Below are 16,660 nucleotides of genomic sequence, written 5' to 3' on the forward strand. Positions count from 1 at the left end.
GATGTCCATACCCCAGGCCTTTGAACAAAAGTGCAAATACCCAGCCACCCACCCACAGGCCGTATCACTAAATGTGCACCTTTCCAAATTGGTGGCCCTGGAAATGTTGCCATTTAGGCTTGTGGAGACTGAGGCTTTCCGCAGCTTGATGGCGGCGGGCGTCCCTCGTTACTCAGTCCCCAGCAGCGACTATTTTTCCCAGTATGCCATTCCTGCCTTACATTAGCATGTGTCCTGTAACATCACCCGTGCCCTGACCAACACAGTTATTGGCAAGGTCCACTTAACGACTGTCACATGGACAAGTGCTTTTGGCCAGGGATGCTACATTTCCCTGATGGTACACTGGGTGAACATTGTGGAGGGAGTGAATTGTAGCCTGGGATGACACAGGTGCTACCGACGCCAAGGATTGCGGGCCCTACTTCCATCAGGATTTACGCCACCACCTACATTAGTGGCTGCAACCCCCCCTTCTCCTCCTCCACCTCCTCCTCCACTTCCACCTCTGAATTCTCATCTTGCAGCACCAGTCAGCCATCAGTTAGTAGCTGAAAGCAGTGTAGCACTGCAGTGGGGAGGCGACAACAGGCCGTGCTGAAACTAATTTGCTTAGGTGACAAACAGCACACTGCCGCAGAGCTGTGGCAGGGTATAAGGGACTAGGGTATAAGCCACTCAACCTAGAACCAGGCATGGTTGTGTCTGATAATGGCTGTAACTTGGTGGCGGCTTTGGTGCTCGGCAAGCTCACACACATACCATGCCTAGCCTACATGTTCAACTTAGTGGTTCAGCGGTTTCTCAAAACCTAACCCAATTTACCTGAGCTACTGGTGAAGGTGCATCGCGTGTGTGCCCATTTACAAAAAAGTCATCTACAACTGCCGCCGGTCTGTCAACGCTGCAGCAGCACTTGCAATTGCCAGCTCACCGACTGTTGTGTGACGTGAGCATGTGCTGGAACTCCACGTTCCACATATTGGCCAGGCTTTGTGAGCAGCAGAGGGCAGTAGTGGAATACCAGCTGCAACATGGTCATCGCCTTTCCAGTCAGCTTCCGCTCTTCACAAGTGATGAGTGGGCATGGATGTCTGACCTCTGTGAGGTTTTACGCAACAGAGATGGTGAGCGGCGATAACTCTATTATCAGCGTAACCATCCTACTTCTGTGTCTACTGAAACGCTCACTGCTCACAATGAAGGCGGATGCTTTACATGTGGAAGAGGTGGAAATGGGGGAAGACAGTACATAGGGTGACAGCCAGACCACCCTCAGTTCGTCTTCTCAGCGCGAAATGGATGATGATGAGGAGGAGCAGGAGACGGTTGCCTCCGCTACAGAGGGTAGTACCCATAGCAGGTTTATTCCATCTGTTCAGCGTCGATGGGCCGAAGAGGAGAAAGAGGATGAGGAGATTGAGAGTCATCCTCCTGATGAGGACAGCGAAGTCTTGTCTGTTGGGACTCTGGCACACATGGCTGACTTTATGTTATGCTGCCTTTCCCTTGACCCTCGCGTTATACGCATTTTGGCTAACACTGATTGCTGGTTGTTCACCCTTCCCGACCCCAAAGAAAACTTCTCATCTCTCATTCCTGTGGTAGAGAGGACTAGAAAAATGGCGCAATAACAGAAGGTCCTTGTGGAAAAATTGCTCCAAAAATTTTCAGCTGACAACGCTGGCGGCAGAGTACGTACCGTAGTTCCTTGGGCAACCGAGGAGGGGAAATGAGAAGAACACACAGCAGTTCCAACAGAGGCAGGGCAACACTCTCCAAGGCCTGGGACAGTTTCATGGCACCACAACAGCACCCTCACCCTGATGCACAGCCTAGTGTCACAAGGAGGGAAAAGTTTTGGAAGATGGTGAAGGAGTACGTAGCATACCGTGTCAGCGTCCTCAGTGATCCTTCTGTGCCTTACAATTATTGGGTGTCCAAGCTGGACACATGGCACAAACTGGAGCTCTACGCCTTGGAGGTGCTGGCCTGCCCTGCCGCCAGCGTTTTGTCTGAGTGGGTATCTAGTGTTGCTGGGGGCATGATAACTGATAAGCGCATCCGCCTGTCAACTGAAAATGCTGACAAGGCCTGGATTGCCCCTGACTTCTCTACTCCACCAGAGGAAAGCGGCTGAACATAAAGGCACTTTAAATGTGGCTTTTATGGTGTATTGAATACACTGTATTCCCATGCACCCCTTCCACCACAAAAAAGGGTATATGGTGCAATCTTCCTTTTCTCGTCCTCCTCCTGCATCATATCAACATGCTTATTAGGCTGCCCTCGCTCCTAATGTTTTAGAGGGTCAGCTCAGCAGCAGACCCTCACCCCTAATGTTTTAGATGGTCATATCAGCAGTAGGCCCCCACTAATAATGTTTTAGAGGGTCACCAGCAGGCCATTGCTCCTAATGTTTTTGAGGCTCACCAGCAGGCCCTCGCCCCTAATGTTTTAGATGGTCATATCAGCAGTAGGCCCCCCGCTAATAATGTTTTAGAGGGTCACCAGCAGGCCATTGCTCCTAATGTTTTTGAGGGTCACCAGCAGGCCATCAATCATAATTTTTCAAGGGTGTGTATGATACCCTCCTTTATGTGTAATAAAGGGTGTATTGGAGTGCCGGTTCCTTGTAATTTTTGGCAGCCCTTTCACTTAGTGCATAGGCTTTATGAGTGTAGGAGTCCCACTACCTGAACAATTGTACCACAATGTGAATGAGGCCCTCCTTTATGTGATATACAGGTTGTATCGGAGTGCCTGCCTCTTCCTTGTAATTTTTGGCAGCACTGCACTTTATATACAAGTAAATATACAGGAAAGAATGTTTCCTAACAATTTTTCCTCTAAAATCGATTTTATCCTCGGTTTTGTGCGTATTATTGTCAGTCTGTAAAAGTGGCGTACTATTCTGACAACATCGTTCCCAGCAGCGACATGGGAGTCCAAGATGCATCCAGACATCCTCCCCATGCTGTTCCCGAACCATTTCAGTGGTGTTTCCATCAATTTCTGACCTTTGCCTGTGAACCAGACACCCTCCCCTCTTCAGAGCAGGGGGTGCCTGGTTTAATGCTTTGGTTCTCCCATTGACTTCCATTGTGCTCTGGTGCTATGTAGAGCACCCGAGCATCCTAAAGTGTTCTTCTGGAGCACCAGAGCACCCGAGCACTTTGGTGCTCGATCAACACTAGACAGAATGCTTGTTTGTAAGGTATATTAACCCCTTGAATACTGGAAGTTTTTCTGTTTTCATGGAGCCATAACTTTTTTATTTTTCCATTCACAGGCTTGTTTTTGTGGGACAAGTCATACTTTTTAATGGCCCTATTTAATACAATGTAGTGGTAAGCGGGAAAAAAATTCCAAATGGTTTGGGTTTTACAAGTTTTTTCCCTACGGCATTCCCTATAAGTCAAAACTGACCTGTGCCCTTCATTCTCAGGGTCAGTACAATAAAAAAAAAAGATACAACATTTGTAGAGGTTTTTTGTGTTTTAATCAAAACTTTTAACAATTTTTTTTTTTTTTTTTAGCATTGCCATATTCTGACCCCTATAACTTTTTAATAGTTGTATCTACTGAGCTGTGTGGGGGCTCATTGTTTTGGGACGATCTGTAGTTCTTATTGATACTATTTTGGAGTGTGTGTGACTTTTTGATCACATTTTATTAAATTTTTTGGGGTAAGTGAATCGAAAAAATTGTGAATCAGTCATTTTGTTTTTGTTTTTCTGTTACGCCATTCGCCCTTTGGGATAAATATTTTTATATTTTAATAGTATGGGTGTTTTTTGACATGGCAATAGGGCCCACAGCAAATGATGTGACTGCCCCCCCCCCCTTACCCAAGCAAGTAGTGTTCGATTTGATGTTGTGGCACAGTTTTCTAGGCTTCCCATTTTTGCAGAAAGAAACTCAGCTAAGGCCTAGTTCACACGAACGTATGGCTTTTATAGTTTTTTGCGGTCCATTTTTCACGGATCCGTTGTTCCATTTTTTGTTTCCGTTGTGTTTCCTCTTCTGTTCCGTTTTTCCGTTCCGTTTTTCCGTATGGCATATACAGTATACAGTAATTACATAGAAAAAATTGGGCGGGACATAACATTTTCAATAGACGGTTCCGCAAAAACGGAATGGATACGGAAGACATACGGATGCATTTCCGTATGTGTTCCTTTTTTTTGCGGACCCATTGACTTGAATGGAGCCACGGAACGTGATTTGCGGGCAATAATAGGACATGTTCTATCTTTCAACGGAACGGAAAAACGGAAATATGGAAACGGAATGCTTACGGAACACATTACGTTTTTAATGCGGAACCATTGAAATGAATGGTTCCGTTTACGGACCGTATACGGCACACAAAAAGACGGCCCGTACACTCGCAAAAAAAACGTTCGTGTGAACTAGGCCTTAGAGGTTGGCCATGTGTTGCGGATCACCTCCATAATGTGTTATATCTGTGTAGAAGTGTTATGGTCTAATTGTCACGGCTGAGAGTGGGGGAAACCCTCAGCCGTGCGGTGTCAATATGAAGGATAGCTGCTAGGCCAGGACAGGAATCAGGGAGCAGGTCACCTCCTATCACATCCCTAATTCTGACCCTGTCTCCTAGCCGTATGAGCCAACCCTGAGGGCTAGTAGGGATCTTAGGTTCCAGAGTATGAGCCCTCCTACCATCAGGGTTGGCTCATACGGCTAGGAGACAGGGTCAGAATTAGGGATGTGATAGGAGGTGACCTGCTCCCTGATTCCTGTCCTGGCCTAGCAGCTATCCTTCATATTGACACCGCACGGCTGAGGGTTTCCCCCACTCTCAGCCGTGACAGTATGACCACAAGGGTGGCCTTCACTGGACAGATGGAATGATACCAGGAAGATGACTCCAGCAAACACCATGGCTGGAGTACCCCTCAGCTACTGGCATCCACTAGGAGCTAAATAGCCCCAAGTAGCCACACCCACACACAGATACACCCAGTGTTCACACACTAGGAAGGGAATTAACCCTTCCAATACCAGGCAAGGGATGAAAGCTACTTAAAGGGGAAAAGCACAAACAAGCACACACTCCACCTGCCACCACATGCACACAACACCACACGTTGCCACGGGCAACCACAAGTGAAGGAAAGTGTCACTAAACACACCATAGGCCGTGACACTAATTTGGACACTTTTTATAGGTGCAGAGTGGAAAAGTTTCAAATCTATATTTGCAACAAATTTATCAATAACATGTGACTCTTTGTAAATCTCACTCGCCTGTTTCAAATTAGACTTGTCTCAAATCCTGTAATTTCTCTATGTATGGTGGCTCATCCTTATTGGTCTATAGAAATAGGTGCACTGTATGCAGACTGCCCCCTAGTCTGTAATCAAAACAGGAGTAAACATAGGATAATACAGGCACTCTCACATCCAAGAATGTATCAAGGCAATTGTAAAAAAAAATAGAGGACTTTATTCACAAATTGATCAAATCATACATAATTCATCAATAAAAATCATTAAAATTGGGGGTCATGCACACGGGGTGCAATTCTCCACCCAGCCCGGAGACACAATAGTGTAGTCCAGGGCAGGTGAAGGCGAACACCACCGTATGCAAGCAACCCAAAGGGTCCTAGCTGGGTACATATAACATAAATCCTACCCTAAAAATAGGAAGCCCACCCTAAAATAAAAAGATAATTGTAAATAACTGCAAGAAGTGTGTATTAGTAGAAATATGCAAATATCACGATTGAGTAGTCAATTTGGATCCATAATTGTTGTTAATTTCTGAATTCATAAATTGTCCACAGTGTTACTCAATGTATCAGTTCAAATATTGTTATTAAATGTCAGTATTGCATTATATATCCCAAAAATAAAGGTTGCGGATGAGGTCAGCAAAATGATCAGAGCTGATGCTTATAGGGCGTCCAGTAGCACAGCGTATGTTACCGCATGTACCGCGATGGTCTCAGTCTCCGGGACTCTGCCTCCCAACTCTCCCTGCTGCTGCTGGCGTGCGCTGCTCCTTGGCGTCCCATGTGGCGTCCCACCGGAATAAGACTCTCCCTTGAAAGTTGGTGGAGGTGCGCTTGTATCGCTTAGAGTTGTCCAAGTTTCTTCAACAGAATTATTTCTGTATTCACCGGTCATCCAGTGCAGCTCAGTCAGGGGTCTTTTGGGGCTGCTTATAGTACCAAATGTATTTCGGAGCAACAAGCTCCTTCCTCAGTGGCTCCTATTCGCAGTCCCTGCTTCCTGCTTTTTATACCCAAAATATGGGTGGGACAACATATTCCAAAGGTCTCATGACACATTGAGATGGATTCCTGGACGGATATACAGGTGAAACTCGAAGAATTTTAATATTGTGCAAAATTCATTTATTTCAGTAATGCAACTTAAAAGGTGAAACTAACATAGGAGATAGACTCATTACATGCAAAGCGAGCTATTTCAAGCCTTTATTTGTTATAATTTGGATGATTATTGCTTACAGTTTATGAAACCCCAAAGTCACAAGGTATCCTTTGCTTAGGGGGTATGGACTAATTAGCTTAGAATATTGAACCTTTTCACAAAATTCTAATTTTAAGCTGCATTAATGCAATTCCTTTTATTTGCATTACTGAAACAAATGGACTTTTGCACGATATTCTAATTTTTCGAGTTTCACCTGTATATGCTTAACATAATAAATAACATAAGTTCATATAAGATATAGATTTCCTCAATACCTTCTTAGATATAATCCTATTGAGCAATATCCATTTAAGATCATAAATTTACAAACAAGAAAACGCATTTTATTATGACTTTTTTTTATGATCAGATGCGTTTTCATGTTTGTACATTTATGATCTTAAACGGATATTGCATATGGTGGTATTCGCATTCACTTGTCCTGGACTACACTATTGTGTCTCCGAGCCGGGTGGAGAATTGCACCCCCAATTTTTATGATTTTTACCGATGAATTATGTATGATTTGATCAATTTGTGAATAAAGTCCTAAATTTTTTTACAATTGCCTTGATGAATTCTTGGATGTGAGAGTGCCTGTATTATCCTATATTTACTCTTGTCTCAAATCCTGTCTTAAATGAAAAATGTGCGTCTCTGCCTTTAGAAATTATTCACCTTCCTTCTTAGATAAGAGATTGTGTTTATCACTTCCCCACAAAAGGGATTATGGAATATTGTTTAATGCTAAATCCAGCACATTATAATAAACTTTCTTGTATTACAAGTATTTAAAGAAATGCTTATATTTGTAGTTATTCTAAGAATAATATGAGACTGGCACCACCTGCTGTTTCTATTGAGCAGCCTTTCTGTGTCTCACTTGCTCAATCTTGCTCCTTTGTGTGTGTGAGGAATTCCTGGTGTGATGAGTCGGCTGCTTCGGAAACAGCATCTTCTCTGCTTTTCAGAGGAAATACTGAGCAAGTGCAAATATAACTGTGTCTCACTCTATTATTACTTACCCAAAATCTGCTTTAAGAAGCAGAGAAGATACATATCCTCCCTCATTTCCTTTTACCACCCTACTCCCGAACTCCATTCTGCCAACGGATTAACATCCTCCATAATTCAACCTCTTATTCCCATCTTCAAGACTTTTATTGAGCTGCACCAGCTTTCCAGAATGCAATGCAGAGGACAACCAGGTTAAATACCAACTTCCTTAGCTTTTTAGGCAGGCTTATCACATTTCCTAAACCGACTCTTTACCCTTTAACCCGTGACCCTCATTCTTCAGATCAGAACACCATCATCCCCAAGTAATCCTATGTTTCACAGTATAAAAATGTCATTTTTGAACCAGTGATATTAAACGCAAATTACATAGTTCAAATACATTTTGCAACATTATTATTGAGGACAAAGATGATGAGATTGTGGACTGGATGGCTCACTTCTCTTCTCAGTCACAGCAGGACAATGTAGAGGTTACCTCTGAGTCTGACACTGTGCTTTGAAGCCAGAGGTCACAGCATTCATCCTGCTCCTGCTTGCAACCCCAGAGAAGTCTTTCAGTTGCATCCTCTTTGTCTTCACTGCACCATCCTAGTTGGGCGTTTCCTTTTTTCAAAAAAAAAGGTAACAAAAACCCACCACAAGCTACAGAGGATAGTCAAGAGTGTCTCTCTGTTGATGAGGTGTGAGAGCAATCAGCGATTATACTGCCATGAGGAGGTGGGAAGGGGGAGGATCCCCTGCATAGCTGAGTTGATGGTGGTGATAATAGTGACATCTCTAGCCAAAGTGGTGGCAGTAGTAGCAACAGTGGCACTCAGGTCAAATACAGAGCAGGGAACATTGTTGCGTGCCCCTCCCCCTGCCAACACGCCTAGAGGAAGAAGGCACGAGGACAGAGCACATCGGAACTGTAAGTACCTTTTCTATCTGCGATGCACCCCTGACCAGCGCCCCCTGCGTTACATGCACCCCTGACCAGCGCCCCTGCATTACATGCACCCCTGACCAGCGCCCCCTGCGTTACATGCACCCCTGACCCCTGTGTTACATTCATGCCTGACCAGCGCCCCCTGCATTACATGCACCCCTGACTAGTGCACCTTGCGCTACAAGCACCCCTGACCAGCGCACCCTGAGTTACATGCACCCCTGACAAGCGCCCCCTGCATTACACACATCCCGGCACCCCTGACCCCTGTGTTACATTCATGCCTGACCAGCGCCCCCTGCACCCCTAACCCCTGTGTTACATTCATGCCTGACCAGCGCCCCCTGCATTACATGCACCCCTGACCAGCGCACCCTGCATTACATGCACCCCTGACCAGCGCCCCCTGCGTTACATGCACCCCTGACAAGGGAACCTTGTGTTACAAGCACCCCTGACCAGCGCACCCTGAGTTACACGCACCCCTGACCGCCGCACTATGCGTTATACGCACCCCTGAACGCCGCATTCAGCGTTACAAGCAGAATAAGTAGCATCAGTTGCACACACCAACAACACCCACAGGGTTATTTCACAAGAGGGTGAAGAGTTTAGAGAAGTCAGGAGAAGTGAACAATATAGGACAACATAACTGATTTGAAAAAAATTCTCCAATTCAGCTCACTTTCCTATTCAGTTATGTTGTCCTAGACAGTGATGGTCAGTTCGCAGTGTTCACCAGTGAACACATGCGGGCTGACATCTTTAGTAAGATAGACTCACCGTCCGGCAATGCACAGGTAAGCCCTTACCTGTGCCTGTGCCGCGAGCCAGTCTGAAATCAAATGCGGTCACCGGGAGCAGGCAGTTCCGAGAACAGCCGCCGGGGGCCTTCATAGGGCTGTTCTCGAAACTGCCTGCTCCCCAGTGAGCGCATTTGATTTCAGACCGGCTCGCGGCACAGGCACAGGTAAGGGCTTACCTGTTCATCACCGGACAGGTGAGTCTACCTTACTAAAGATGGCAGCCCGCATGTGTTCGATGGCAAACACCGCGAACTTACCATCACTGGTCCTAGATTGTTCCCTTCTCGAAACTCTTCTTCACCCTTTTGTGAATAAGCCTGTGAACTTCTGTTCATTGGTCTTCTTTAGGCTATGTTCACATCAGCGTTCAGCCTTTCCATTGTCCTGCTCCGTTATAGGAGCAGGAAAATGGAAAGGACGGATTCGGCTCATAACTGAGCCGAACAGAGCCTACGGACCTCATAGACCCCCATAGACTATAATGGGGTCCGTTAGGTTTCCGCTCAGAAGATGATTTTGGAGCGGAGACAAAAGTCCTGAAAGCTTGTCTTGAAAGTATAAGGTTATTACAATAAAAAGGTATCCCTGCATACCGCAATACTCTCGTATTTTGTAATCTTATTTATATATACTTATTTAGTTTTTTTTCAGTAGTATGATTAAGTGGTGAAAATTATTAGTGCCCCCCCATTTTTGACTGTGGTATCTTATGTGCGCCCCCCCCCCCCATATATTGTTCCTAGAGTCGCCACTGCTTTGACACTAGAGTTTTAGCTCTCCGTTTCTGAGATCCGTCATGGGCTCTCAGAAACGGTCCAAAACGGATCAGTTTTGCCCTAATGCATTCTGAATGGAAAAGGATCCGCTCAGAATGCATCAGTTTTCCTCCGTTCAGTCACCATTCTGCTCTGGAGGCGGACAGCAAAACGCTGCCTACAGCGTTTTTCTGTTCGCCATGTGGTGCGGAGCAAGACAGATCCACAATGTAAGTCAATGGGAAGGGATCCGTTTTCTCTGACACAATAGAAAATGGATCCGTCCCCCAATGACTTTCAATGGTGTTCATGACGGATCCGTCATGGCTATAGAATACATAATACAACCTGATCCGTTCATGACTGATGCATGCAGTTGTATTATTGTAACGGAAGCGTTTTTGCAGATCCATGACGGATCCTCAAAAAACGCTAATGTGAAAGTAGCCTAAGTCTGAAGCATTCCTTCTGCTCAGGTCTCCTGAGCTGTCACATCCATAAGCACTGAATTGGACGCTGCCTGGGCTGCAGATAACGCTGGTGATGTGCAGCATCACTTCTCCATACCCCCTCCAAACTACACACGCAAAGCCCTTCTTTTCATAACCCTTATAGCATCTCATACAGTACTGACATTACTAGTTTCTGTAGTAGTATCGAGCGCGCCCATATCATGTGATAAAAATGGAAAAGTACTGCCAACATTGCTTCAGAGCTGCAGAACAAGGAAGAGCAAAATTAGACAGCAGGAGATGAAAGTGGTGAGATGGGAATACCTCTCCCACCTGGCCAAGTTGCTGGTGGTGCCATCTCTGCCATACCATTTAGTAGAGTCTTCTGCCTTTAGGGAACTGATGTAGTGTGATCAGCTTCGCTGGAAGATACCTAGCTGACATTATTTCTCCCAAAATGCCATACCTGCCTTGTATTCTCACGAGGTGGAGAACATGGGATGCTCCTTGCAAATCCCATTGTGCAGCAAGATGTACGACACCGTGGACACCTGGAGCAGCTGTTATAGGCAGGGACAGTAAATGTCTTTCATGGCCCATTGGGTCAATGTTTTGCAGAACTGCAGCACTAAGGACAGGTCCTACTGTCACCTCCACATTTGTTTCATTCTGGTTTCCACACCAGGCACTTATCTGCCTCCTCCACCTCCTTCTCCATTTCCATCCAGGGAAGTGGCTGCTTTGGGGCCTGAACTCAAGCTGAACTGAAGCTTCCTGGGCCGGCATACAGTGAAGGGAAGGGCACACCAGTTCTTCCCTTCAGGGCACTCTCTGCTTCTGGAGTTCTGCCTGATGCTGTCGAGGTGCCCTTGATGTTGAGGTTTTATGGTGTAAGACAGGGTCCCTGTTGCCATGACAAGTTTTGCGTCATGCAGCATGCCTGGTGTGGAGGTGGAGAGGATAGGAATGGTAGAGTAGATGAGATTTGTAGTAGTCACCGTGGTTGTCCTCCACTGCACTTCCTGAGGTCGTACTTTTCGGACGCAAGGATGTCCTCCTTTTCATTAGCTCACTTTCATACAGTAGCTTTGTGCTATCTGAGCGTGAGCTCCCAACACAAACTGACTGACAGTCTTCTCTCACCCCCAGTCAGTCACTAGAGCCAGCAGACCAGTTACTCTATGGCTGACGGAGGGGGAGAGAAGCACCTGCAGGTCACCTGATGATCTTCCCATACTTTTTTTTTTTTTCCTTCGGCAACGGGGTTTGTGGCTTAGCTAAATCGAGGTCGTGACTTAGTTGTGTCATGGGCATGGCTACAGTTTCCAGCTTTTGGGGGTGAACCAAGTGGCGACTCTACATGTAAAGGAGTCTATAGCCAGATGAGTGGCAATTAGCTTCCTTGCTAAAGTGGTCTGCAATCCCTTTGTGTCAGCTAAACCTTCTGTAGATCTTCTCCCAGGCTTGGACTGGCCCACAGGGGTACAGGAGAATCCCCCGGTGGGCCCCTGAGCAAAGTGGGCCCCTACTCTGGCACCCCCTGCACAAGTGGCACATAACACATTAGACTTACTGCACTTCATACATATATTCAATGTACAGCACCTCAACCGGTCTATGTACATATAAAGAAAAATGTGTTAGATTATTTATTATATTTGAATGAATCCATATGGTGGGCCCCCAAAATAAATTTTACTGGTGGGCCCTCGGTACCCCAGTCCGACACTGTCTTCTCCCTTAAAGGGCGGGTACATCCACTGCTGGTAGTCTGTAGGGGAATTGGATTTCTCTACAGGAGCTGCTCCTTGCGGCTCTGAGGTGTTTTCTCCACATCAGACAGCCATAAACTCCAGAGGAAGGGTGGAGGCTGCCCTGTCTAGCCACATGGCACCTTCCATCCCTATACAACCTTATGGGATATGTGGTACATGCACATAATACAGTGAGATTAACACTGCCAGGGCTTCGCAGTGTATTTCAGGACACTGCAGAGTGCTTCTTTAATATAGGATGTTAATAGGTTGCTTGTAATTCGGGAGATACTGGGAGAGATATTCTACCCAATGTGTCCTGTTTTCATTTTTGTCTGCTCTTGTCTATGGTTCCTCCTATCTTTGGCAATAGCGCCGCTCAGATGGTAATTGGGGAGAAAGTAGAGTGATCACGAGCATGGAATTAGGGGGCCAAAGTAGAAAGAAGCAGGGGAAGGATCTATGGTTGCACAAGTTGAAGAATTTGAACCTTGGTCAGCCAGTGACAAGAGAAACTTTGAACCCTTACATTTGACAATGATTAGTATGCTTTGAGGTTTACATTGATTGACAATTAGACCTGTGATTTTGTATGACTCAGACGTTTACCAGTATCCAGATCACGGCATCAAATAAGTCACACCAAATACTTGTACCCCCCACATCCAAACATCAATAAAGTTTCCATCTAAGGCTGGATTCACATCACCGTTTCATTTTCCATTTTTTCAGATACGTCAGAAGAACACAAAAAATAAACAGGATTCAGTAAAAAAAAATGGATCCTGTGCATCCTCCATGCACATTTTGCATCCATTTTAGCCATTTCTGTCTGAGATCCGTTTTTTTAAGATGGAAAAAAGTACTGCATGCAGGATTTTTTTTTTTCCCTTCTAAAAAACGCTTTCCCCTGTTCTTCTGATGGAGCAGAAGAATGGAAAATGAAATGGTGATGTAAAAGCAGCTTTAGGGCTCAGGCACACGAATGTATTTTCTTTCCATGTCCTTTTCTTTTTTTTTTTTGCATACCGTAGGTGGAACCATTTATTTAAAACCCGAAGTTACTCCGTGTGCATTCCGTTTCCGTATTTCCGTTCCTCAAAAATAATAGAACATATCCTATTAATGTCTGCATTATGGACAAGGATAGGATGTTGTATTAGGGGCCAGCTGTTCTGTTCCATATTTTTTGCGGATCCGTTTTTTTTGCGGACTGCAAAACACATACGGTCGTGTGAATGAGCCCTTACACAGTTTTTCGTGTCCATATCCTATCTTTACTACACAATATTTAAAGCACTTCTCTAGCAATACTGATTACATGCTACAGCAGGGATCAGCAACCTCCGGCACTACAGCTGTTGTGAAACTACAACTCCCAGCATGCTTCTTTCACTTCTGTGGGAGTTCAGAGAACAGCCAAGCAAGTGTGCATGATGGGAAATGTAGTTTCACAACACCTGCAGTGCCGGAGGTTGCTGATCCCTGTGCTACAGTAATAGACATAGCAATTACCACTAGAAAGGAATCTATTTATTTCTTTTTATATACCTATGAAAAAGGTTCTGACAGTCAGAAAAGACATTTCTCTGAATGACTGTCGCCAAGAAACAATCATGTTAATTTAGTTTTATATAACAAACCAAGGCAAGCTGGGCTCCTGCATAGGGCTGCATGGCACAAAGGGCAGCACTAAAATACAGTAGGTATAGGCTCATTTTCCTGGCTTTGTGGTTGTTTCTCAAAAAAAAGAAAAAAGCACAAAACATCAAGTATGAACAAACCACTGGTGTCAAATACCACTTTAGTGAAGCCACCCCCCTAAAACAACACACATTTTAACCTGTGTCAACTTGGGTGGTCTTTTATTTTTTTAAAGGTTGCAACCCTAAATATACTGCATCCGTAACGACTCATATTGTAAATTTAAGGCTACTTTCACACTCGCGTTTGGTACGGATCCATCATGGATCTTCACAGACGGATCCATTCAGATAATACAACCGCCTGCATCCGTTCAGAACGGATCCGTTTGTATTATCTGTAACATAGCCAAGACGGATCTGTCTTGAGCACCAAAGTCTAGGGAGGATGGATCCGTTTTCTATTGTGCCAAATTGTGTCATAGAAAACGTATCCGTCCCCATTGACTTACATTGTGTGTCAGGACAGATCCGTTTGGATCAGTTTCGTCAGACGGACGCACTTTGGACGCACTTTGGAGGCGCACATTTTGGTGTGCGCCTCCAAAACGGAATGGAGACTGATCGGAGACTGAACTGATGCATTCTGAGCGGATCCTTTTCCATTCAGAATGCATTAGGACAAAACTGATCCGTTTTGGACCGCTTGTCAGAGCCCTGAACGGATCTCACAAACGGAAAGCCAAAACGCCAGTGTGAAAGTAGCCAAATACATTTATGGGTCACAAAACGCTAAGTAAAAAGCAGAGTACCAGCAAATTGTATTTGTACAGTTTGCAGATTTTTCCGTGCAGAAATTGACCTGCATTGCGGATTTCCAAATCTGCAGCATGTCAGTTATGTTAGCGGTTTTAGGGTGCATTCACATCACCGTTTAGCTTTCAGTTCTTCTGATCTGAGAGGAAAAAAAACAGGATTCAGTAAAAAAAACGGATCCTGTTGCATCAGTAGTCATCCGTTTGAGCCATTTCCATCTGAGATGCGTTTTTTTTTTAGACGGAAAAATTGTCCTGCATACAGTACTTTTGTTTCCATCTAAAAAAACGGATCTCAGATGGAAATGGCTCAAACGGATGACTACTGATGCAACAGGATCCGTTTTTTTTACTGGATCCTGTAAAAAACAGATCCTTTGCAATCCTATGCATAAGGGCTTGTTCACACGACCGTGTCGTGTTTTGCAGTCCGCAAATTGTGGATCCGCAAAACATGGATGCTGCCCGTGTGCCTTCCGCAATTTGCGGAGTGGAACAGGAGGCCCATTATACACGGAGTGCTGTCCGCATCTTTTGCAGCCCCATTGAAGTGAATGGGTCCGCACACGAGCCGCATGCGGCTCGGATGCGGACCAAAACCATGGTCATGTGAATGAGCCCTAACTGATGCAACAGGATCTGTTATTTTTTTTACAGGATCCATTTTTTTTTTTATTCTCTCTCTTCTGACGGATCAGAAGAATGGAAAGCTAAACGGTGATGCACACGACCGTATGTATTTTGCGGTCCAGAGCAGCTGGCCACTAATAGAACAGTCCTATCCTTGTCCATAAGGCCTCCTGCACACGACCGTTGTGTGCACCCGTGGCCGTTGTGCCGTTTTCCGTTTTTTTTCGCGGACCCATTGACTTTCAATGGGTCCGTGGAAAAATCGGAAAATGCACCGTTTTGCAGCCGCATCCGTGATCCGTGTTTCCTGGCCGTGAAAAAAATATGACCTGTCCTATTTTTTTCACGGCCAACGGTTCACGGACCCATTCAAGTCAATGGGTCCGTGAAAAATCACGGATGCACACAAGATTGTCATCCGTGTCCGTGATCCGTGTCCGTGATCCGTGTCCGTTTTTTCCTATCATTTCAATGGCAAACTTGACTTAGATTTTTTTTTCATTTTTCATGTCTGTGGATCCTCCAAAAATCAAGGAAGACCCACGGACGAAAAAACGGTCACGGATCACGGACCAACGGAACCCCATTTTGCGGACCGTGAAAAAATACTGTCGTGTGCAGGAGGCCTAATGCTGACTTTTTGCGGAACGGAAATACGGACATACAGAAATGGAATACACACGGAGTAACTTCTGTTTTTTGCAGACCCATTGAAATGAATGGTTCCGCATACGGTCCGCAAAACAAACGGAGCAGACACGGAAAGAAAATACGTTTGTTTCCAATGAAGGGTGAAATCTGCTGCAAAACTGCATCAAATCCACACCAAAAACTGCAACTAGAAAATTGTGGATTTTGGTGTAAACATTGTACAGAGAAGCACATAAATCCAAACTCAAACTCATGCAGATCTTATAAGTGTTCACCCGAACTCATGTGCAGGCAGCCTAAAAACCCTGACAATCAGTTTTTCAGAAGGGGTTGTCCAAGTGGCTTGCACTTACCTGACGTATCCAAGCAGCTATTACGTTGAAAGCTGTCAAGTCTGCTCCTTCTGGTCGGTCAATGTGCGCCTCAGCTCTCTGCTGTCTAATATATTGTGCTGGAAAGGAGGCGTGCTGCATAACAGGGGAGAAGTTCAGTTTCGTTTCTCAGGCTTGTAGAAAAGCAGACATGGTTTCTGTTTCTGACTAAATTTCAATTTATCTTCTTATTGTATTATGTTGTTTTTATAAGATAAGATAAGATGACTTTATTGTCACTGTACAATACAATGTGATACAATGTACAATACAATGAAATGTTGTTTATTTATATTTTATCTTGTTGTGTCAACACCAGCAACAGTCTCATGATGACAGTCATAAGTAGTGTTGAGCGAAGCAAAGC

The 16,660-nt window shown here is 45.0% G+C and overlaps 1 protein-coding gene across 3 annotated transcripts in view; it reads right to left on the reverse strand.

The window, feature by feature from the left end:
• The window catches only part of DDX60 (DExD/H-box helicase 60), a 460,164-nt gene extending 443,805 nt beyond the window's left edge, over window positions 1–16,359 (reverse strand). For all 3 annotated transcript variants that reach the window (XM_040418645.1, XM_040418646.1, XM_040418644.1), the window contains exon 1: window positions 16,276–16,359. The gene's annotated coding sequence lies outside the window, so the exon portion shown is untranslated. The remainder of the gene's footprint in view (window positions 1–16,275) is intronic.
• Between the last annotated feature and the right edge of the window lie 301 nt (window positions 16,360–16,660).

The sequence above is a fragment of the Bufo bufo genome, chromosome 2, assembly GCF_905171765.1.
Source record: "Bufo bufo chromosome 2, aBufBuf1.1, whole genome shotgun sequence".
Lineage (NCBI taxonomy): Eukaryota > Metazoa > Chordata > Amphibia > Anura > Bufonidae > Bufo > Bufo bufo.